We start from the raw sequence: 24398 nt of genomic DNA on the forward strand, positions 1-24398 counted from the left end.
ACCCAATGCTTCAATTACCATAGCCAAGCAAACATTGTTGCAAAAGTGATCCCAGAACATTTTTTTTGAGCTACTGAATTTCCCAAGTGAGGGAAAAGCAAACATTCATACCGCTTCACAAAATCCCTCATGGTTGATTCACTTGTTTGTTGCAGATGAGGAATGGCCACATATAAGATTAGCTCTTGCCACACTGATCCATAAAGCAAGGTAATAAGCAAAGAGACAGCGGAAAGGGTAAAAAGAGACAATCCTAAGAAGTTTTTGACAAGGAGATGGAAAGAAAAGAGAAAGAGGAAGGTAAGAACACTGTAAGAGATAATGATAGATTGTGCCTTATAGATGAACCAGCTAGAGAAGAACGAATTAGCGCCATCTAGAAGTTAAAGGTATAACTTGAGGTTGAAGATTTACCACCTTTCTTTATTGTTCTAAGCTAAGGACAACTCTTTCTTTTTGTTGGGGAGTTTGTAAGGGCCTTCTCCTAGCCCTTACGCAAGGTCAACACATCTAAGCTACCGATTTAAAAGATGAAAAAGGAAAAGAAAATAATAGAAAGAAAATAAAATATTCGAGAAAAAATTGGGTTCAATTTAAGCACCAAAGTATACTCATGAGACACTTCCGGCTTATGCCATGGAAACATGGACATAACCAATACATAGGAAATTAGCTTTTCGTTTTGAGAAAAATAGTATAAAGGAAAAGATAAGATAAGGAAAAAGGAAAAAGAAAAAGATAGAGGAGAAAAGGAGAAGATAAGGATAAGGTGAGTAAGTAACTTGTTGAGAAAGTTTTGATAAGTAAGATAAGTTATCAAAACAAGGAAGATAAGCTATCAAGATAAGTGAAAGCACTTATGAAAAATGTGCATAAAAAGAGGGCTTCTCTTTTGATTTTTCAATTCTCTCCTTCATTTTCTCAAGGGGCAAACTTGAGAGTAAGCTTGAGAAAGCCATAGCCAATCTCTTTCACATACATACCTCCTACACACACACACACACACACACACACACACACACACACACACAAACACTCACATCTCTCCAAGAGAAGCCATGGCCACGATCCTAATCAAGTTTGTCAAAAACATGATCTCCTTCTTCATACTACCCTCTCCCTATCCTCTCTCCTAATTCTCAATATTTCCATAGCTTGAATCCCCTTTGCCTCTTACAATTTTGTCATTCAAAGTAGCCAAATTGGGGGTCTTCAAGCAAAGTGAAAAGCCGACTACATCTAAAATACTAGACCATACACACACTAAGGTAACGTTTTTCTGTTCTTTTTATGCTATTGCACTTTCTTGAATGAAATTTACTTTCATGCTTACGTAAATTTATGCTTAAGCTCTCATTTTTCCATAAGCAAGCCTTTTGCTTGGGAAGAAGAAATAACTACTTAATTTTGTTGTTTCCCTCTAATTATGGCTCATTACTAATCATAACTAACCATGTTGCTAACAACTAACCCTGATGTTATTTCAAGTTCCGTTGTTTCAAGTTCTCTAAATTACCAGACTAATATGGCATAGAGAGAGAGTAGAAAGCACTCTCTTTAACCATAGGTCACTGGAGATCATACTTATATTTCAAGTTCCATTCTCTAGATTACCAGACTAATATGGTATAGGGAGAGTAGAAAGCACTCTCTTTAACCATGGGTGACTGGAGATCATACTTATATTTGAGCTTCCATTCTCTAATTCACCAGACTAATATGGCATAGAAAGAGTAGAAAGCACTCTCTTTAACCAGAGGTGACTGGAGATCATAGTTATATTTCAAGTTTCGCTCTCTAGATTACCACACTAACTGGTAACCGTTGGTCTATGTTTTGAGCTTGGGTTTATTCACTGCCCTAGAAATTGGATTGAATGGGAGTCTGTCCCGGTCGGGTGATAGGGACCCACGGGTGCATCTGGAAATTGGCTTAGTCCAAGTAGACTTGATGTTGACAGGAAAAGGAGGAAGGAAAATGGATCCACGAAGCGATTGGGATAAGGGAGGAGGATATGATTTAACTAAGGAACTCTTCTAATTGTTTGGTAAAAACGAACCTTGGAAAGGTTAGGAACCTAAGTGGGCTATTCCGCAATTGTCCTCATATGTCAGACCTTTGCTCTGCTTCTCGGATTATCAATTAAAAAAGAATCTAGAGTATATTATTTCTTTAAGCCTTCCCCACATAAGATAAATAAAAATAAAAATTTAAAATTGTGTCAAGGCTCCGCCTCTCCACGTGGCGGAGGAGACAGGATACCCAAGTCTTGGGATGATGATAGGGATATACTTGGAGGAGTATATGTGATTTCTTGAAAGATAATTAGATAATTTTACTTATACTAAAGAAAAAAACAAATAAAATATTCTAAAAAGAAAAAAGGTGGGACTCATAAATGCACACTTGCAAGGTATGCAACAGTTTGCATGCTGCTTTCAAATGCTTGAAATGTATTCTTGGTTTGACATGATTGGAATACTTCTCATAGTACTACCTTGGGAAGGTGCATTTATCAAACAGTTTGGTGCGGGGTGGATTCCGAAGGATTAATTTGTTGGTCGGAAAGTTGAACCCAATTTTATGTTGTCCCATTAAGTTGAGATCTGGGGAAAAGGATCACAATCTATGGAGCAGGAAGCAAACTTGGGAACGAGGGCTTTGTGTAGCTATTAAATACACTCATCTTACTGAACGCTCTAATGGTTGTGCTCGGTCATAGCCAGGGAAAAAGCGTCAATGGCCTTGAACCACGGATGAATTAGAGGACTCCCACCAGTGGACTCTAGAAGGTTGAGTTCACATTTAGTATGATGACTTCGATTGGAAATTTCAAAGCAATAAGGAAAGATATTTCAAGGTTAAGGGTTTTGTAAGGGAAAAGTAAATGTTATCATCCCCTTGAGTTGGAATCAAAGAGCGGGAGAAGTCTTGTCTTGGTGTCGGCCTCAAGCAGGAGGGATGTCCGGAATCATGGTGTATCCATTTGGAGATGGTGCACTCGACGGTCCCTGGCATGGCCCTCACACAAATAGCCTAACGATGTCCTAACCCAACTTGGATGGGCTAAACCTAAGTGGTTGTATACGTGTGTGTGTGGGTGTGTTGGGGGGGGCATTTCTTTGAATCCACAATTCGTCTTCAAAGGTGATGGAGGAGTGTAGATGGCTGGATAATCACCATGCGGGAACGTGTTCTTAGAAGATGGGCAACGAATTACTTAGTAATTACTAGAGCAATTAATACAGTAAAACCGAAGTGTATAAATAGGGCCCATTACATTATTATCGGGTTGGCAATTGTTATCACTTGTATTAGCGCTTTGAGCTACAATTGTACTTGAGCATCAGTGGTAGTATTGTCGGCTATACTTTCTCTCTATAATCATATTCACTAAAATCTCAATCATGGTATATATTTCAGTGATACTTACTTCTTGACCAGTCTTCTGAAGCTGAATCTGAATCTTATTCCAGTCTATAAGTTTGATTCTTATTTCAGTATCCACATGTCCGTTTAGTCTTTGATTTCTGTCTAGTCTGCTGTCTGAAATCTTCCCACACTAGTAGTTGAAATCCTTAAACACTGGAATTAGCTATCTCAAGAGATCAGCTCCAATTCCATTTTGGCGATCACGGTGGCTAGAGCTGAAGCTCGTTGACTAAAAGACTCTTCTCCCAGTTGAAGTTTTCCGCAATGGCACCAAAGTCCAATCGTGGCCTGAAATCTACCAATCATGTGGAACCCATTCCTGAGGAGTCAGGAAGAGAGTCTGACCCCAAGCAAGAGAAAATGACTGACACTGAGGCTGAGGAGGAGCATAGTCAGGCTGAGGAGGCGCAGGACTCACAATAGTCCAGTCATTCTAGACGCAGACGGGCAGAACGGGAAGCACGAAAGGCAAAGAGTTCCAAGAGTTCTCAGTCTCGCCAAAGAGATGAGCATATCAACGATAGAAAGGGAAGTCACCGTACTTCTAGCAGACAAAATAGAGAAGATACTGATACTGAGACTGAGACAGAGATTGATTGGGATGCTGACACTGACAATTGAAAGAAGGCTCCCAGGCGGCATTCTGAAGCCAAGAACCGAAGTGGTGGGATTAGCAGTAATCGAAATGATTTCCTAAAGATTTCCTTTCCCATATTCAAAGGAGGGAAAAAGGATGATCCAGATGTTCACATACAAGCTTTCGAGCAGTATGTTGAACTAAAGAACATGATTGGGGGGAATATTTTCCACAAACCTTGAAAGAAGTAGCGAGGAAGTGGTATTACCATTACCCTGCATGCCAGCTGAGATCATATAACAAATTACTTAAGGCCTTCAGGTTGGAATATTCCGACAATCGAGGGGACGAGGATATTCTATGTGAATTGGATCAGATCAAACAGAGGAATTTGTCAGTCTGCAGCTATGTTGAAAAGATAAAAGAATTGACCAGGCAGCTGCAAGAACTGTCGTCTGAGAAAAGATTGAGGGCATGGTTTCTGAATGGGTTCAGAAGCAAAAAGCTTAGAGAACAAGAAGTACCAGGCCCTACAAAGAAATTCAATGATCTAGTCCAGCGAGCATTAAAACTAAAACAGCAGGCTAAGAAAGAAAAGAGCCACAAGAAGCGAAGGACCAGTAGCAGTAGTTCGACTACTGAAGCTTCTGATTCAAGTATAACATCCAGCAGCTCTGAGAGTAGCTCCAATGAACGGACAAAGGAGAAATCAAAGAATGGATCATGGACCAAGAAAATTGAAGAAATGGCCAGGCAGATTGCAGAAATGAGCCACACAAGACATCCGGTCCGGAAGATGGAGACTTGGTGTTCCAGATGAAAATCCAAGGACCACATCTCCACTGAATGTGCACAATGTATCTACTGCAAGGCCTTTGGTCACCTATGGAATAATTGTGGCATCAGAATTCACCATTTCAAGAAAGGAAAGGATCTATTAGTGGTTGCCTACACTGAACCAGTGAAGGCAGAACCAATCAAAGTAGCTCAAGAAGAGAGACCAGGTACTAGTGGTACTGGTCAAGGACGTGGCATATACCAACCAGGAATGAGTAGAGGAAGAGGAAGAGGCAAATTCCAGACCAGGAGCATGAATTGCTATACCTGTGGGAAGTATGGTCATTTTGCAGCCCAATATCCAGATGCATCGGTAACGACTGCTACTGAGGCTAAGGCACAAGAGCCAGTCCCAATGTAGTTACCAGGAGCAAGGGAGTGATCATTGAAGAAATCCCAGATATTTCAGAAGTACCAGTCAATTCTAACAGCAGTAAGTGGGCCCAACAAAGGGAAGTTTGGAAGGCCAAAGGTAAAGAAAAGGTGGTAGATGAGTGGAACGAGCAGCGGGAACTAGCAGCTAAAATCACAGAGGATTTAGCTAAGAAGCTGCCAGAGAATCCAGAAAGTTTCGAAGCTAGAGTCATTCAGAGGATACTAGCCCAATCGACTGATAAAGATCATTCAGTACCGGCCATGACAGAGACCATGCTGGCTGTAGTACATGGACTAGCTGATGAAATGGGAGTGGAAGGAAAGAGTAGAAGTACTGTTGAAGAAGAATGGTAGTGTGAAGACACTAGTTCTTCAGGCTCTGACAATCAGTCTGACCAGGAGCGAGAGGAAATTCAGGTGAAAATTTGTGATAGAATCCAGAAGCTGACTGTAGAGCTCGAGGATATAAGAAAGACCTTACCTGAGGTGGCCAACTTTATCAGACAATGTAGGAAGACTGAGGCAGAGGCTAGAACAGTGGACCTGACGGCTATCCGGGATGATGAAGTTCCACTTATTCAGGTAGACTACAAGGTCAGGAAGCAGTGGGAACCTCTCTCAAGCGTCATACTCGATGGAGGAGCAGGAGTCAACATAATGGGAGCCCATATTCAGCAAAGAATGGGTATCACTGACATGAAACCAACACCATTCAAAGTAAGAATGGAAGATCATTGAGTCGTACAAGCGACGGGTATGATTGAAAACATGCAGATAAGAGTTGGGAAGGAGAAATTCAAAACCAGTTTCCTAGTCTTGGATGTGCAGGGAGCATATGGAATGCTACTAGGCCTCGCATGGTTAAGAACAACACATGTTGTTCATGACTACGCAAACCAGACTTTAACCATAGAAGGGGCCAGTGGCAAAATCAAAATCCAGACCAACAACACCAGGAGCTGGAAAAAGGAACTCAGGCCGAAGGAGTTGTGTCAGAAATATCGAGCTAAGAAAATTGAGAGAATGCTAGCAGCTATGAACATATTTCCTTTGGCAGAAATTTATTTGAATGCAGTCCTGCTGAACAAAGAGCAAGCTGACAAGCAGAAGAGACAATTCCCTGATCAGTTTACTGAAGTCAATACATGGGAAAGAACAATTCAGCTAACTGGAAGAATGGAGGAACCAACTGATACTGGTATAATGGAAGAACCAATATGTTCTAAAGAGTACCCACGGGAGAAGCATAATGATTAAGAAATGAATGGAACTTCTTGGGATTACGCTGAAGAATCGACCAAACGAAAAGGAGGCGGACCAAACTGGTTGCTTCCAGATGATCAGGAAGTGGAGGAGTGGAACTTGGGATCAGAGGAGAATCCAAGAATGATCAAAGTTAACAAACACCTGAAACTGGCAATGAAGAAAAAAGCACGGAAAATGTTCCGGAATTATAAAGATGTATTTGCCTGGTAACATATAGATTTGAAGGGAGTAGATCCTGAAGTCTGTCAGCACCGAATACCACTGAAACTGGATGCTAGGCCAGTCAGATTGCAAAGATACCGGATGAACCCCAACTATGCAAAGAAGGTCAAGGAGGAGATTGATAATCTTCTCAAGGCTGGGTTCATTACGAAAGTATCAAGCAGTGATTGGTTATTTCCCATAGTCGTCGTTCCTAAGAAGAATGGGAAATTAAGAGTGTGTGTTGACTATAGGAAACTAAATGCCCAGACCATTAAGGATCCATTTCCCTTACCTTTTACTGATATGTTGCTTGATGAGATCGCACGATATTAGATGTATAACTTCATGGATGGTTATAGCGGCTATAACCAGTTACAGATTGCTCCTGAAGATAGGGCTAAGACCACTTTCATCACTGAGTGGGGAGCATTCATGTATCTGGTGATGCCTTTTGGCCTGTGCAATGCACCAGCTACTTTTCAGCGGTGTATGATGGAGATGTTTAATGAATTTCTTCATCGGTTCCTCGCCATTTTCATGGATGAATTCACTGTCTATTCAGATGAGGAACAACACCTTCTATTCCTAGAGATGGTTTTTAAACGCTGTCAGGAGAAAAGGATTTGTTTGAATCCATTCAAATCTGTATTTGTGGTTTGGAAGGGACAGCTATTGGGACATGTGGTTTCCCGCAATGGAATAGAAATGGCCAATGACAAAATACAGTGTGTCCAGCAAGCTAAAGCACCCAGAACTGCTTCTGAGTTGAGTTCTTTCTTGGGGTATGTGAATTTCTATAGAAGATTTATACACAAGTTTTCTTCTCAAGCAGTACCACTATATGAGCTTACAAAGAAGACTAGTAAGTTTAATTGGATTGCTGAGTGTGAGGGGAGTTTTGAGAATTTGAAAAAATCCATTACCAGTAAACCAGTCCTCAAGCAGCCGAATTGGGATATTATTTTCCATGTACATGTAGATGCTTCAAGATTGGCAATGGGGGCAATATTAGCTCAGCCAGATGGCAGAACAGACTATCCGGTCTATTTTGCTAGTCGCAGATTCAGTCAGGCTGAACAATGCTATACGACTACTGAAAGAGAGGCCCTCGGAATGGTTTTTAGTGCTACAAAGTTCAGGCAGTACCTATTGGGGAAGTTATTCCATTTTTATGTGGATCATCAAGCTCTTCTGTTTCTGATTAACAAAGTTATTATTCAAGGCAGGCTAATAAGATGGATGATGTTCCTTATGGAATTTGAATTCAGAATTTTCCATAAGCCTGGCCGAAACCACTGTGGAGCTGACTTTCTCTCCAGAAGTACAGAAGGATATTCAGAATCACCTCTGAGAGATGAGCCAGTGGATATTGATTTATTTCAGTTAGAAGCAGAAGAATCAGTGGATCCTTAATGGTATGATATTTATCAATTCCTTGCCCAAGGTGCCTTTCTAGAGGATTGGAAATAGAATCAGAAGAAAGCTCTGATCATAAAAAGACTAAAATTTACCATCATCTGAGGAGTACTTTATCGATTAGGTGTGGATGGTATACTTCGGAGGTGTGTCCCTATGGAAGGAAGAATGCAGGTTATTTCAGCAGCGCATAATGGCGAGTCTGGTGGACACTTCTCCAACGAAGTGACCTACAAGAAAATTCTGCAAACAGGCCTGTGGTGGCAAACAATGATTGCTGATGTCAGAAGCTTTTGTAAAACCTGTGACATATGCCAAAGAATGGGCCGACCAACAGCTGCAGACATGACTCCCTTAATGCCGATACAACCATTGAAAGTATTCATGAAATGGGGACTGGATTTTATGGGACCTTTTAAGAAGGTGACTTTCAAGAAGAACAAGTACATTGTGATGGATACTTGTTATGTTACCAAGTGGGTTGAAGCTAAGGCTCTTCCTGACAACACAGCCAAGTCAACTGCAAGGTTTCTGTTTGAGAATATTGTTTGCCGATATGGATGTCCAATAGAAGTTGTGACCGATCAAGGGACACATTTTATCAACGATACTATGGAAATCCTATTGGATATGCTTTTAGTCAAGCATCGGAAATCTACTCCTTACTATCCCAGATGCAATGGACAGGCTGAAAGTTGCAATAAGACAATTAAGACTATTCTTACAAAGGTGGTGCAAAAGAAACCAGACCAGTGGGATTTGAAGCTTCATACTGCTCTATGGGCTTATAGGAGAGCTTATAAGGTGACTACTGGAATGACACCATTCAGAATGGTGTATAGTACTGAAGCTGTGGTTCCTATGGAGTTCATAATTCCCACTCTAAGAATGGCTGTGAAGTATGGATTAGACTTCAACCATAATCTTAAGAAAAGAGTGAATGAACTAATGCAGTTAGATGAACTCAGGCAAAGAGCTATATTGGAACAGGAGATTATTCAACAAAGAAGGAAGCACTGGCATGATCGCCGAATTAAAGTCCGAGAATTCCAGAAAGGAGACTTAGTGCTTCTATATCAGTCTAAATTGGGTCCAAAGAAGCCAATTGAGGTCGATTGGGTCTTCTCCAATGGCACAGTCAGATTGAAAGATTTATCTGGAGTGATGTTGCCGGGAGTATATAATGGAGCAAAGATCAAACTTTATTATTCAGAGACCAGAGAAACTAGGTTGGAACAAGGTACTAAGGAACTGGAGGTTGTTGATCAAGAGATACCGGAATAAGAAATTTTTGGTCTTTTCCATGTGCAACCAGTTCCAGCTTCAGAACCAGTACCAGAAGAACCAGATCAGGCTGACCTGAGAACCAGTACCAGTATGGTCCAGCCAGAGTGGGAATCAGTTCAGAACCAGTATGGACACACTTTCCAAATTTTAAGTGGCCAACGGTCAAGTGATATGCCAGTGGTAATTATTACAAGGATGGGTTGCAGTCTTGTCCAATGCATGTTTGCCACGACAGCAACGGTGCACACAAGTCTAGGAGCGGCGAGTGGTAGAGCTTTTATGGCGCGAACACATATAACAGTAAGGAGAGTTAGCATTTTTCCTCATAAATCTCTTGTGCAACGCTTTCCTCCTGTCAACCATTCGCCATCGCCGAGCTCCGAGGTTTCTTCACTACAGCCTCAAACTTCGACTTCTGACGAGACAGCTGACGGTCAGACAACCTTACCAGCGACACCAGGGAACGGCTTTGACACAAGTAAGTCATATTCACCTTCGCCTGTTTCATCATCGTCGACCTCACAGTGTATGGGTAGAAGGAAACGCTCAGAGAAGATGCAGGAAACTCTTGAAGAAACCCAGGCTCTAGTTGCTGAGGAAAAGGTAAGCGTTCCTGTTCTTCCATACAGTAAAATCCAATGCTATGTCTTTACTGATCACGCAATGACTATGCTACAATTCTGGGATCTGCGAGTTGTGTTGCAAGCTACAAGGATTGATTTTGATGCAGATATCATTAAGCAAGTTCTCGATTGCTTTGATACTGACACTAGCAGTGCTATGATAAATAATAGAAAGGTGTGAGTGACACCAGAAGCCATTGCATTTGCATTTCAGATGCCTAATGAGCCCAAACCGTCTGTGGCGACTGCGCATCAAATAAGTATTGCTCTAAAGGAGGATGAAACAGCTAGAAATAAGCGCAAGGCAAGTGCTCAAGGAGTTCCAGTAGCAGGACTGGAAGCCTCCGCTGCTTATAGGTTTGTAGCTGAAGCAGTCAATCTTAAGAATAACCAAACATATGTGTCAGAGAAATTATTTTCTATGCTGTTGGCCAAGATACTGGATCCACAAGTCCATATCAACCTTTGTCAAATACTCTCGCATAATGTACTTCAACAGACTACCAAGCTGAAATCTCAAACTGTTTTCAAGGCATGGTATGTCTGGCAATTCTTGTATTGGGCTACTGCTGCAGATGTTAATGAGCAGGTAAAGCAGACTTGGAGTGAGCAGCCCATTTCTAAACCAAAGAAGATTGAATTGTCCTCAGATGAAGAAGACACAGACAGCCAAACGATTTCCAATGACCTGAAAAGGAAAGCCACTGCAGAGGAAGCTGGCAGTTCAAAGAAGCCAAGAATTACATTGACAAAAAGTAGTGAGTTCTTGAAGCAAATAGAAAACCAGGTTAAGGCAGTGAGCACTAGAAAGCTGAGAAAAGTAAAACTAAGCAGCAATTTATTGAGAAAACTGTGCCTGATCAATCACTTGTCAAACATACAGTTGCTACTGGCTTTGGGAAAGATCAGGTAAAGCCAATCACTGAGGAGAAGGTACCAGACCAGTCAGTGGACAAAGCCAAGAGTCAACTGGACAAAGGGAAAGGTCCAACGTCCTCAAATTTATCTGGAGAAGTTCTTTCCATTTCTGGGAACCCTCTGCAACTGGTAAAAAAGGATAAGTTGTAGCAAATGCAAACTCAAAAATTGAGAGGGCATCTTTTGCTCAGCACAACTGATTATGCTACTCTACCCTACGTGGCTCCTATGGCAATATATGAACCTGTTGATTCTGATCCAAACACGATCAAAGACAGATGTTCAGTACTGATACAGTCTTCTTGGAATACCATTGTGTTAAGGCGGTTACGCCGCTAGCGGAAGCTAAATAGCAAGAACTCAACCAACAACAGAATTTGTCAGACGAGGACGGAGCTTGACCCACAGGCACATGGAAACAACTAGGTGGGTGTCAAATCACCTACTCGACCTTCTAATGACAATCACTACTAAGGAAATCAAATCTAAGTTCTAAAATACGCAAGTGACTGAAATCCGTACTACGAACGAATGCTATATGAAACAGGATCTAGAATCATTGAATCGATCTCAAACTCAAGGGGAAGTCTATACACTAGGTAAGAACAACACCCTAAAGACTTGAACTGCAAAATCAACCTATAATCACTCCGTGCGGTAAACGCGTATGAAGATAGGCCGAAAAATACAGGTGACCGAAACTTGACCCCGATGGTACTAATGCGTAGCTCTACTCGTTGTGGTTCTATAGATATGCTGCACGCTCCATTCCGACACACGAGTTGGAAGAAAACTCACACCGAATCTTGTAGGAACTTACCACACATAGAAGCCGATAGTGCGCACTTTTGGTATATCTGTGCGTAGCTCTCGCCGTTGCTAACACAATGGCGGTGTCGCTTCTCCAATGGCGGCTCCGTAGCTCGCGTAGCAAGTAGATAAGACTCTCTCTCTCTCTCTCTCTCTCTCTCTCTTAGACACAGTCACGAAGCTCCAAAAACTCACTTTGATTAAATAAAACTCTACCTTTAGGTTACAAAACTTTGACTTATATACCTCAACCTTGGAGGTGAGAATATCTCTAACTAATTACATCAGCAAGTGAAATTACTTCGGAATTACAAGCTGGAAACTCAATTGAGTCCCGTTACTTAATGAATGGCTCCAATCAAAATCAATGTCGGAAAGACATTTATTACAATCAATGGTTACAAAAATGATGAGTGTGAGCAAAAATGTGGGTGTGATCCTCTGCTGGCTCAACACTCCCCCCCTCCGCGTTCATGTCGTCCCTGACATGACTTTTATGCTTGGTCAATAAAGTCCTGTCGTCTTGAGCATCTACAAATGTGATTCGTATCGTAGGTTGCTGATGGTCAAGGTTGGGCCGAATATTTTGCTTTCGTGGGTGAAAAAGTCGGTGTAGAAAGCTTCTTTGAATGTTTGCATGTGGAAGCTAGGCAAAAACATAATCCTTTGGTATAGAAGGTGCAACACTTTTGGAGAAGGCTGCAATGAAAGATCATATATCATATCAGTCACTGTGTCGGCCGTCGATAGTAGACTCGAGGTCGTGGATTTATCTGGCGCGAACACTTCAATGCAAGCTAAGAGAGTCCTGCAGATTTTCTTGAGCATCTGACACGAAAGGTCAGGAGAGCCAGTAAAGAGCTTGATGGTGCCCGTTAGGGTTTTCACCATGTAGGCTTTACCTATTCTCTCTCCTGCCTTTGGTCCTGGCATCCTGGGATAATTAAGCCAATTTGGCTTCTTTTCTGCAATCTTGCCATGCTCTTTCCAGTTTCTGACTCTTGGCACCGGGCAGAAGGTTACATTCTCCCGAATCTCCTTTGGTGCCTCCACCAAGTAGATGAGGTAGGCTGGGCATTTGTTCAGCCAACCTTTCCTCCATCTAGGTTGTGAATCTACTATCTTCTTTGACTGTTCCTCCTTTGTGATGTCGCCTTCGTAAAGAGCGACATACTGCTCCTCCTCTATTCTCTTTTTCGTCTTTAGCACTTCAAATTTCATCAAAGGGAAAGGCAGGCTGGGTTGCATCCACTCTTCATGGAGCACTTTTGTGTCTAATCCCTGAAGTCTAATGGAGATGAGGAGTCTCCTCTCCCATTCCATTTCCGCCTTGGCACTCTCCTCTGCTGACTTTTCTATTTGGTCATGGAGCCTTTGTTCTTCTTCTTTAGAGATTCCTGAAGTTGAGGCCACCTCATGAGCTGGGGCTGGATCTTCAATTGTGGTTGCCTCTCCAGTTTTTGGTAGCTCTATGGCTGCTCCACCTGATTCTTCTTGTGGTGTCTCTGTCTCTCTTCTTTGTTGCTCTTGTAGATCTTGGAGCTGTTTGCGGAGGGCCTCATTCTCTGTCCATAGTTTTTGATTTTCTAATGTGAGCCTCTCCTCTGCGGCCAATGATCCCTCTGCAATGTGCAACCTTTGCACTTTCTCTAATCTTAGCTCTCTTTGTAAGCTTCGGATCTGGTCTTCTAAAGCTGGTACGAGAGTTCCTTCTTGTTCGGTTCCTGCTCTGCTAGCTCTAGGGGTAGTCCTAAGTCTAGTGATTGTTCTTTCTTGGAGCTCGACTCTTTTCCTTAGCTCAATGAGCTCATCCTTGGCTGCCTCCAACTCATCTTCTATCCGCTCCTTTGCTTCCTGTGCACTTGTTACCTCTCTTGAAGCCTCGGCTAGCTGGAGTATCAAGCCGTCTCTCTCGTTTTCCGCATCATAGAGTGATGCTTTATGACTTTCAGATTCAGTCATAGCATTCTCTAATTTCCTCTGCAACTCTGCTTCCCTTTGTTTGGCTGTCTCAATCTCTACTTCCTTTGCCCTGGATCTTTCTTTGATCTTGCCTAGCAGTTCATGCACCATGTGCATGTCTTTTTCATCTTCATCTGTCAACTCTAAAGCTCTTTCTGCCTCCACCTCCACTGGCTTCGGCTCTTCTAGTATTTTCTGTTCGTCCAGTTTCTCTTCACTTTCTTTTGTACTCTTTGTTTTTTCCTCCGTCCCTCTCCGATCATCTTGTTTTTGTAGGGTGATCCCATAAACTGCCTCAAGGGCCTCTGCTTCAGTGTATCCTATCGCTACCAGATCCTCATAATCATTTCTCTTTTTCTGAACTGGATCTATCTCCTTTTCTTTGGTCTCGGCCTTTGGCTTTTCCAAATCATCTGTGTCCATCTCTATTGTGGTCTCTTCCACGATATTTTTCGTCTTCTTCGGGCTTGGTACATCAGTCATAGAGGGGTATCTGTCCTCAGCTTCCTTGGCTTTCCCCTTGTCGGCTTGCCCGTCTTTCTCTTGAGATTTAGTAGACTCATCTACTTTCCCTTTCCCCTTGTCGTCCTTTTTCAGCTCAGCTTTTAAAAGCTGTACCTCCTCTTCAGTGTATGGCTCGACAGGTTGCTGCTCCAGTATAGCCTCTGACTCCTCATAAGCTTTAATACATTGATCGTATTGATCAACATGCGGCCTGACTGAGCTAGTTCCGACTTTGGTGGGGTCTGGCACCCACTTTTCTTCAAAGTCACCCTTTAGAGATCTTTCTGCTCTAAACTGCTCCACTAGTCTTTCCATTCTTGCCACTTTCTGACTTTTGGTTTGCTTGGGAGCAACCTTCTTCTTTACTTTCTTCATAAGCGGCTCGTCCACCTCCTGTTCAGGTTCTGAAACTATTTCTAGTTTCCGGCGTGCTCTTGTGGACGTCCTCTTGGATACTTCGGGCTGTTCTTCCTCCTCGTCGGCTTCTCTAAGCCACTCATTTTGGGAGGGAGCCTTTGGCCACTGATCTCTAGCTCCAATAGCTTCATAAGCTATTCTTGTCAGAATTCCCGCTCCTCCTATGTACTTTGGCTTCTCGTTGTGCATGGCAATTACTTGCTCGTGGATGTGTTGAGCGTAATTCATCTCTTTTGGCATATTGCTCTTTAATGCCCATGTGATGGTGGTCGCAATGGCATGGGGCGGTGTCGTATACTTTTGCGATCTTTTACTGCAAACATGGAGAAACTGGTTGTACAGTCGGCAAAGGGTTTCCGCTCTTTGGTCCGCCATATCTCCATAGGTTGCATTCTGTTTCTTGGATCCATAGACCTCTATGGCCTCCCTTCTTTCCCTTACAGAGCTCCCTTTGTTGTGCAGCTTCAATGCGTCTGCAATGAGCTGTGGAGTGATCTGTACTTCTACTTTCTCTCCATCCATGGCTGTCAATGTGGCTTTCCCATCCTTCTGAATGGATATTTCCAACTCGTACACTCTTCTTGTATCCACACCTGATGGTCTCGAGGTGAAGAAACTGTGCAAGTCTGCCCTTTCCAGGTACCTGCTGATGTCTTCTGACCTGCTATAATCTACCAATTCCTGTGGGATCATCGATACATCCACCGCTTGCCCTTGAGGATCTCTGAAAGTCCCCTAGTAGATCTTTATTCCCTCTTTCTCCAATACTGCTTCCTCCACCCAAGTTTTGGTTGGCTTGAGGGTTTCTGCTGGAATGTCAAAGGGTTCCTGTTGGAATTAGGGTTGCAGAGAAACACACACAGCTTGGAGAAGACGAAGGAAGCTCAAGGCACACAATAGAGAGTGTGTTACTTAGTGTGCAATGGAAAGATAGATAGCCCTAGAGTGATGGGCGTATATACAATGCACGGGGGAAAAAACCTCCTAAAGAGGGAAAAAATGCCCTGGCGGTCCTAGTGTGTTCACACACATCACTACCACATGTATATGGTAACAAATCCCCCCTGGAGTGATGCGGTGAACGAGAGCTGGCACATGAGTAAAGGGAAGTGCCATGCCCTGAGGACAGGATCAGTCCACAAAGGGGAGTAAGCCCAAAGCTTTGCGGAAAGCTTCAAGCTTCTCACGAGACAATGCCTTTGTGAAAAGATCTGCAAGGTTGTCCTGTGTTGGCACATAAGCCAAGCTGATCTCTCCTGTTGATAGCCTCTCCCTGACATAGTGGTAATGCACCTCAATGTGCTTTGTGCGAGCATGAAAAACTGGGTTCCTCGCAACTGCCAATGCGCTCTGACTGTCAGTGTAGATAGTGTTGGCAGTGTCCTGTCCAACACCCAAGTCAGCCATAAGGCGTCTGAGCCATACACACTCAACCGTAGCTGTGAAGACTGCCCTGTACTCAGCCTCACAACTCGAAGTGGCCATAGTAGGTTGCTTCTTGCTCAACCATGATATACATGAACTCCCAAGCATGAAACAAAAACCACTTGTGGATACTCGCGTGTCAAAACAACCAGCCCAATCTGAGTCCCAAAAAGCATGTAAGTCTGGCGGCAATGATCCCCCCTTGGGATAAAACAAGCCAAGATGTAAAGTGCCACTAAGGTAGCGGAAAATCCTCTTGACAGCCTGCCAATGCTTAGACCCTGGGCTATGCATAAATCTGCTGACCTGCGAGACTGCAGACTAAATATCTGGCCTCGTGTTGCATACATAAATGAGGCAGCCAACAGCAGTTTGGTAAAGAGTGACATCAGCAGGATCGCCAGCATCATGTAGACTCAACTTCAAACCTGTTTCCATGGGAGTGGCAATAGGTTTGCAATCCTCAAGTCCAAACTTACATAGCAATGTCTCTATGTAACTTTTCTGACACAAGGCAATACCACCATCACACTGCTTAAACTGTATACCCAAGTAATGATGCAACAGCCCCAAATCTTTCATCTTGAAAGTAGCATTCAAATCAGCCTTAAATTCAGCAATATGTCTCTCATTTGGTCCAGTGATCAGCAAATCATCAACATAAAGAACCACAATGAGAAATACATCATCCTCACGCTTTACATACAATGTGCTTTCTGTTGGACTGTTACGAAAGCCTCGTTTAACCAAATGAGTGTCAGCTTTCTCATACCAAGTACGAGGAGATTGCTTCAACCCATACAAAGCCTTCTTACATTTGCACACTTTGTCCTCTTGTCCTTTTATGACAAAACCGCGAGGCTGCGTTACATAAACTTCCTCAAATATGTCACCATTCAAGAAAGCAGTAACAATGTCTGATTGATGTACATCCCAACCAAAATGAGCTGCCAATGCACATAGAAAACGCACAGTAGTCATATGACAAGTGGGAGCAAAAGTCTCTTCATAATCTATGCCTTTTTGTTGTGCATAACCCTTTGCAACAAGTCGAGCCTTATGGCGATCGATCTCACCATCCGGCTTGCGTTTCAACTTGTAAACCCACTTCATACCAATGGCCTTTTTGCCAGGAGGCAAATCACATAAAGTCCATGTGTCATTCTCTATAAGTGCATCATATTCTGATTTCATGGCAGCAATCCAATTTTCTGAATTTTGTGCTTCATCAAAAGACGGAGGCTCCTCAACATCATGTAAACTAGACACAGCCAAAGCATAACAATCTGATGCATAAGATGCATGGCGAGAGCCTGAACGAGTACGACTAGATAAAGGTGCATCCAATTTACTGTCACGCAAAGTGTGCACCAGCCATTTTGGCATACCTCTAGCCTGCTCATTTTCAGCCCTTTCCTCATCAAGTACATCATGTACATCTGCATCAGTGATAGGCTGTTCTAAAACATTTTCAGAAACCCCCATAGGCTGTACATTTGGCTCATTGGAACTTACATTCGTATTTCCACCACTGAAAAGAGGCAACAAAGTGTCATAAATGTCCTGTGAGCTTACATTACTGTCTCTAGTACATGACAGCAAGGGCTGAACAGAATCTTCCACAAACACTACATCCCGTGAAACCAGAATACGTTTTGTTTGTGGATGATACAACCTGTAACCTTTGCTTTCAGCACTATAACCAACAAAAATACATTTGACAGCCTTATCATCCAATTTTCTGCGCTGCACTTGTGGCACCAAAGCATATGCCAAACAGACAAAAACACGCATGTGCTCAATAGAAGGCTTTCTATCATGCCATGCTTCATATGGAGTAATAGACTGCAAAGCTTTCGTAGGACACCTGTTAAGTACATAAGTGGCACACATGATGGCCTCAAGCCAAAAAGAATGCGGCAAAGCTTGATTTTTGACCATACATCGTGCCATTTTTGTTAGTGACCTGTTTTTCCTCTCAGCAACACCATTTTGCTGAGGTGTATAAGGCACTGTACATTGGTGTTTTATCCCACGACTAGCCAGAAATGCATTAAATTCATGAGACATATACTCCCCCCCTCGATCGGAACGTAGGGTGCCCATAGTACATTTTGAGACATTTTCAGCCATAGCCAAAAATTGTTTGAAGCACATAAAAACTTCGGACTTCGCTTTAAGCGGAAATACCCATGCATGCCTGGAATAATCATCAATGAAAGTCACGAAGTACAGGTAATTGCCCAAGGACGGAGTTTGCATGGGCCCACAAACATCACTATGCACAAGCTGCAACCTGCATGTGGCCCTAACTGAACCATCCTTTGGAAACTTAGAACGCTGCATTTTACCCAGAATACAGCCTTCACAAACATGTTTGATAGGTGCTTCAAGAGGCGGCAAAGAAGCAACCATATCAGATTTATGCAAACGCAGCAAACTGGCAAAATTCAGATGACCAAAACGTGCATGCCAAAGTTTTGCATCTGAAATAGCCCTTGAATCTGCAACAACACTTGAAAAATTTTGTCCATACTTGTCATACAAAGTGAGCTTATACAGCCCAGATGCAACAATTTCATCACCAAAACTGAGATCATGAACTGTACATCTGTCATCCACAAATTTGACTACAAGTCCAAGTCTAGCAAGTGCGGATACAGACAAGAGATTCTTCTTGATCCCAGGTACATAAAGTGCATCAACAAGTGTGAAGGAACTGCCATTAGCAGCAGTGAGCACAATCTTTCCAACTCCCTGAACTGGATAAGAGGCGTTGTTGGCACAAGTGACTGAATTCCCATGAGGGACAGACTCGAGAGAGGTAAACAATTCACGATGTGAGGTAATGTGCTTTGTAGCACCACTATCGAAATACCACACATGTGAATCTGCAGCAACTGACAAGCATGCATCATGGACAGTAGGATTGTAAGTGCACTCTACGCTAAAAGCCCATTCTGCATCAACATCAGCATCACAATCTCCTTTCACAGAAGACTCAACAATGGCTGCATTTGTAGTGGAACCAGCATTTGTAGTGGAACCACCCTCTTTCTTCTTAGCCTCTTTGGCCTTCAACTTAGGACACGACTTGATCAAGTGATCATTGGCTTTACAATAATGGCAACGCATCTTCTTTTTGCCCTTATCACCAGAATTGCCAGACGAAGTGCTGCCACCAGAAGCATTAGGAACAGAATTTTTGCCACTCGCAGTAGAACCATAAGAAGTGGCTGCATTACTGTTACCACCCTTTCTTTGAGAAGCAATAAAATCCTGTTCAACTGCACGCTGCCTAGTCCTGTTTTTTCTAGAAAGTGACTCTTGCAACAGCAATGTGCATAATGCATCAAACTTGACAACTTCAGGATTTCCTTGGGTCATGAGTCTCCAAGTACTAGCAAAAGTCTGGTAGGAATCTGGTAAGGCATCAAGAACAGTCTGCACAAGGGAACTGTCCGAAATGACTTCACCTGCATAAATGAGTTGCTCATTGATATCCTTGACACTAGCAAGGAAAGTGTCCATATCATCTTCCTCATGCATAATCTTCGACTCTAGCTCTTTACGCAGCAAAGCAATTTTAGCCTCATTGCGGCTTGCATAAAGACCTGCTAGAGTATCCCAAGCCTGTTTTGCAGATTTTGCTGAACGGATGTGAGAAACAATGGTGCGCTTCACAGACAACGCAATCAATGCATGAGCCTGCGCATCCTTAACATCCCAACGAGCTTGTTCTGCCATAGGCAAAACAACTCTAACAGCTGCAATCCTTGTAGTAAGACCTGCAACATCCTAAACATCGCCTACATCTTCAGAACTAGGACATACATCAATGCCCTGCACAATGTTCCAGACACCTTTTGACACAAGAACATGTTGCATCATATAAGCCCACATAGGGTAGTTGTCCCCATCCAACCTGTCCTCAGCAGCAAACATCTTGAACACATCTGTGTTGTTGTTGTCAGCCATGGTAAATGCTGCACCTGATGTGAAAACTGCCCGAAAACAGGAGAAATGGAGCAGGAACAACTTGTGCTATATAGCACAAACCGTAGAAGACTATAAGGCACCTGTTATGCAGAAAACGGCACTGACAGAAAATCTGCACAAAATGACGAAATAGCTTGTGCAGTACTGCCCGTAGTGGGAAAGGAGGCCGAAATGAGCCCAAATCAAAATTCTGAGCAGACCGAGCTCTTTGAGCCTACCCAAAATATTTGTCGACCTGCGAACGCTCGCCAAAGCTCACTGAAATCGGAGAAAGTGAGCAGGCGTGTGCTGGAGCAGCTGGCGACTAAGCCCGGGAGGACGTGACCTGCTCTGATACCAATTGTTGGAATTAGGGTTGCAGAGAAACACACACAGCTTGGAGAAGACGAAGGAAGCTCAAGGAACACAATAGAGAGTGTGTTACTTAGTGTGCAATGGAAAGATAGATAGCCCTAGAGTGATGGGCGTATATACAATGCACGGGGGAAAAAACCTCCTAAAGAGGGAAAAAATGCCCCGGCGGTCCTAGTGTGTTCACACACATCACTACCACATGTATATGGTAACAGTTCCGCTTCTGCAAGAGCATCTTTGATTGTCGGTCTTTTTCTCTTCGTTGCCGATAACTTGGCGGAATCCATGGATCCTGTAACTCCAATTTCAGAAGTTAGCGTCTTTTTAGTACTGAAAGCCGAAATGAAGCTTTTAACTATCCAAATGACTTGAAAATTGAAACATGAGCTATTCAGGGCCTAAGGATGCAAGGTAGGTGAAAAAATATGCAAAATGGGCTCAAAATCATGCTGGAGACATCATACGCGTATGATGTCTTTTGTGTCAAAATGACTTCATATTGGTTGTGCTTGTAGCTGATAGTGTATACATGAGTATCATATGCTTGGATTTGAGTTTGGATCCCATTTGGTCAAGTTTTGGCCAGTTTAGTCCAGTTCCGGCTCTTGGCAAAATTTTGAAAGGGATTTGGATTTTATGATCCAAATTGGATAAAACTTGGTGGTTCACTTTCAAATGGCATGTAGATCACTTCTGTTTGGTGGTTGAAGCCCTGAGGTGGAAAAATCACATAGTGAGACATCATACGCGTATGATGTCTTTAGTGTATTTTTGGACCAAATTTCTCTATAAGCTTGGATTTGGCTTTAGATAGGCTTATTCAGTGGATTTATGAAGTTTGGATAGATTTTGGGCTAAAAATGGCTCTGGAGACATCATACACGTATGATGTCTTTTTCATCAATTTTGCATGGGATTGGTTCTGTGGACTCCCCATGTACTAGTGAAGGACTATATCTACTCAAATCTTGGTTTGGACTTGAGTATGTTGGATTTGGGCCAAAAATAGGCTTTAGGTGAAAGATTTTCCCTCAATTGGGCTAATGGGGTGATCCTCTTGACCAAATGGTTCCAAATTTCATATGTAGCATGTATTAGATATATATAATGGATGTATGATGACAAATGAGCAGTTTTGGCTCTGTAAGTGCAAATAGACATCATACGCGTATGATGTCTTTTGTGTCAAAATGGTGCTTTTTGGTTCCAGATAGCTTGTAGATGTGTTAATCAACAATCCTACAAAGTTTCAATGAGTTTGGAGTTATTTTGACAAAATTAGGACCAAAAATCAATTTTATGGCCTACTTTGCGTCTTTTTGGTTTTCCTTGGGTTTTCTAACTCCAATTCTCATGATACTTGGTTCATAGGATGTGATTAACATGTGGAATGAGGCTATGCACTCAAATGTTGAAATGGATGTGAAATTCATGCTGTGAGACAGCATACGTGTATGATGTCTTTTCTTGAAATGTTGGTCTTTTTGTGCAAAGAATGCTTTGTGCTAGTGCCCTAAGCCCTGCTAACTAGTTTTCAACTTAAAAAGTCATTAGTTTAGCTAAAAAGCCCCCTTATAGGCATTTCTGTCTCCGAAGTCGTCTTTTTGCCTTGGAGTTGAATTTCTTCAACTTTTCTTCTCGAGAGTTGCATTTCCAGCTCATTGGATATATTGTGAAGCCATCTATTTGGTTGAACTTGACTTTGGCTTCCCGTTCTCCATCTTTCTCCTTTTGGTTGCCCGAAAGCGTCTTTTTCACCATCGGTAAGTGAATCAGCTTTCTTTTGGGTTTTGCTTGCAAACATAAGTTATCCATGTATATTTGAAGCTGCTTGTGAAGTTTCATTTCATTCGGTCGTCAATTTCAGCCGTTATGCCAAAATGACGCTTTGTGTGTCCGCAGCCGAATCGGTTGTTCCGACCTACTTTTGGTGGTCCAAACCTGGAGATACTCCATGGTTGCATTGCCCTCGATGTTGTTAAGCTTCCTGAGAAGTTTTGTGTCGTTTCGACAACTTTTTCCTGTTTGCCTCTTGCAGGCTCTGTTGACCTAGGGTTTTTCCAGTCGTTCTTTCTCGAGCTTTGAGTGTTAGAAACCCATCTTCTATACTAGGGTAACCCACCTATAAGTTCTTGCAAGGTTTGATTAGGCGGTTGTGCCACTACCTAGCATTCTACCGCATTCCTCGTCTGCTCTTGTTTCTTGGTTTTGGTCAGTTTTCGCGACAAAAGTTAATGATAAGCATCAAAAGCTTATGGCAACGAGTCTACCTCTCATGTCTGGTGTCCTCTGAGCTCTCGTAGCAGTCGTAGAAGGCTGGATGCTCCTGTGTGCTCTTTGCTCTCTCCAAGAAGGTAATAGTGGAAATGAGCTTGAAAGTGAAGTGAAAAATACTTAACTTCGGACTTCCCGGATCACTTGTTACCAAATTTGACATGTGCTCCTATCTCGTCATGAAATACACTTTAGGATTTGAAATTTCTCAATTTGGACTCCGTTTGACCTGTTTCTGAGAAATCTGTCCACTTTGCCAAAATTCTGTCATTTCGGGCTTTCCGCAACTTTTCCCGAATTGTACTCAATTTTTACCATGGGTTGCCCTTGTCATTAGGATCATCACCATCTATTCTTTTCTTTTTTCTGATCTCGTTTCACCTGCTTTTTTATTTTTCTTTTACTTTTATCAAGAAAATCATAAAAAATAAAGAAAAATAGCAAATTGAAGCCAAAAAGTTCCAAACATACACAATAAATAGCTGGTAACTCTGTGTATATGAATATACAATTATTTGTGATTTTTGGACTTGGATTACCACTTTTTTCCACTTTTTAGCTCCAAAAACACTCTTATTTAGTGATATTTACACGTCTAGAGACCCAAATTCATCATTTGATCTCTTCTTGTTGCAAAACAAGGTATATAAGGGCATAAATATTATCAATATCCGCAATCAAACATAAAAATTGCAAAATCATGTAAGACACTGCCCTTGTAATATAATTTTTGTTTTTCTTTGTTTTTGGCGCTTGTAGCTGCTTTGTAACTCCTGTATACCTGTATACCTCCCCCCCTCCTAGTCTGAGTCCTCCCGGACGACTATGAAGTGTCTGTGGGCGAAGCATTGTAGTTGTTTTGGTCATAAGTTCCCAATGCAATTGTAGAGCGATGATACAACAGTCTTTCCAATAAAGCTGCTCTTTGTTTGATTGAAGGATTGGTGGTCAGGTTTTGGCACTTCGGTAGTAGAATCAGTAGATGGATTCTTCTTTACTTTGTTGTTCTTTTTTACAATCCAAATCTGCTTCCGCTTCACTTGTGCTTGCCACAAACTCTTTGCGACCCAAACCTGCTTTGTTCTTTGTGTTGATTTCCTCGACTTGAAATACCTAGGAGTTTCCGTTGATTGTACTGAAGGGAGTTCCTGTTTACAAATCTTTGGGATCCAAATTTGCTTGCTATAGCTTTGTGCCGTCATGAACTTCTTTGGAATCCAGATCTGTTTCACTGTCCTTGATTGTCTGGAATCACTCTGTTGTCTGGTATTGAAGACTCTGTTTTCCACCTTTGTGTTCTCTGGCACAACCTTTTTTGGTCTCCATACCAACTTTGACTCCGTTTTTTCCCAAGGTTGAGCTGTTATATTATTGCTTGTCTTCCTTATCCACTGTTGAGAATTCCTCGTCAAAGAGTAATCCGGTTGTATAGAAACTTTTGGTTGCCATTGCTTCTTCTTTTTCTCTGGTTGTTGTTTACCTTTGTCTTTGGATTCGTCCTTTGGAGTTGGCTCTTCTCCTTTGGTGAACTTAACTGATTGACTTTCACCTTCGTATTTGATAAGCACTGATTTAGAACTCTAGTCAATCATTGCATTGTATTGCTTCTGCCATGGTTGTCCTAGCAATAATGGATGTTGTGTAGCTTGGTCTTCAACCACGTAAAACATATGAGGATACACATACTGGTTAATCTGTATATGTAAAACTGTGCATCC

This window comes from Adiantum capillus-veneris, chromosome 22 (genome assembly GCF_014529385.1).
Source record: "Adiantum capillus-veneris isolate H3 chromosome 22, ASM1452938v2, whole genome shotgun sequence".
Classification (NCBI taxonomy): Eukaryota; Viridiplantae; Streptophyta; class Polypodiopsida; order Polypodiales; family Pteridaceae; genus Adiantum; species Adiantum capillus-veneris.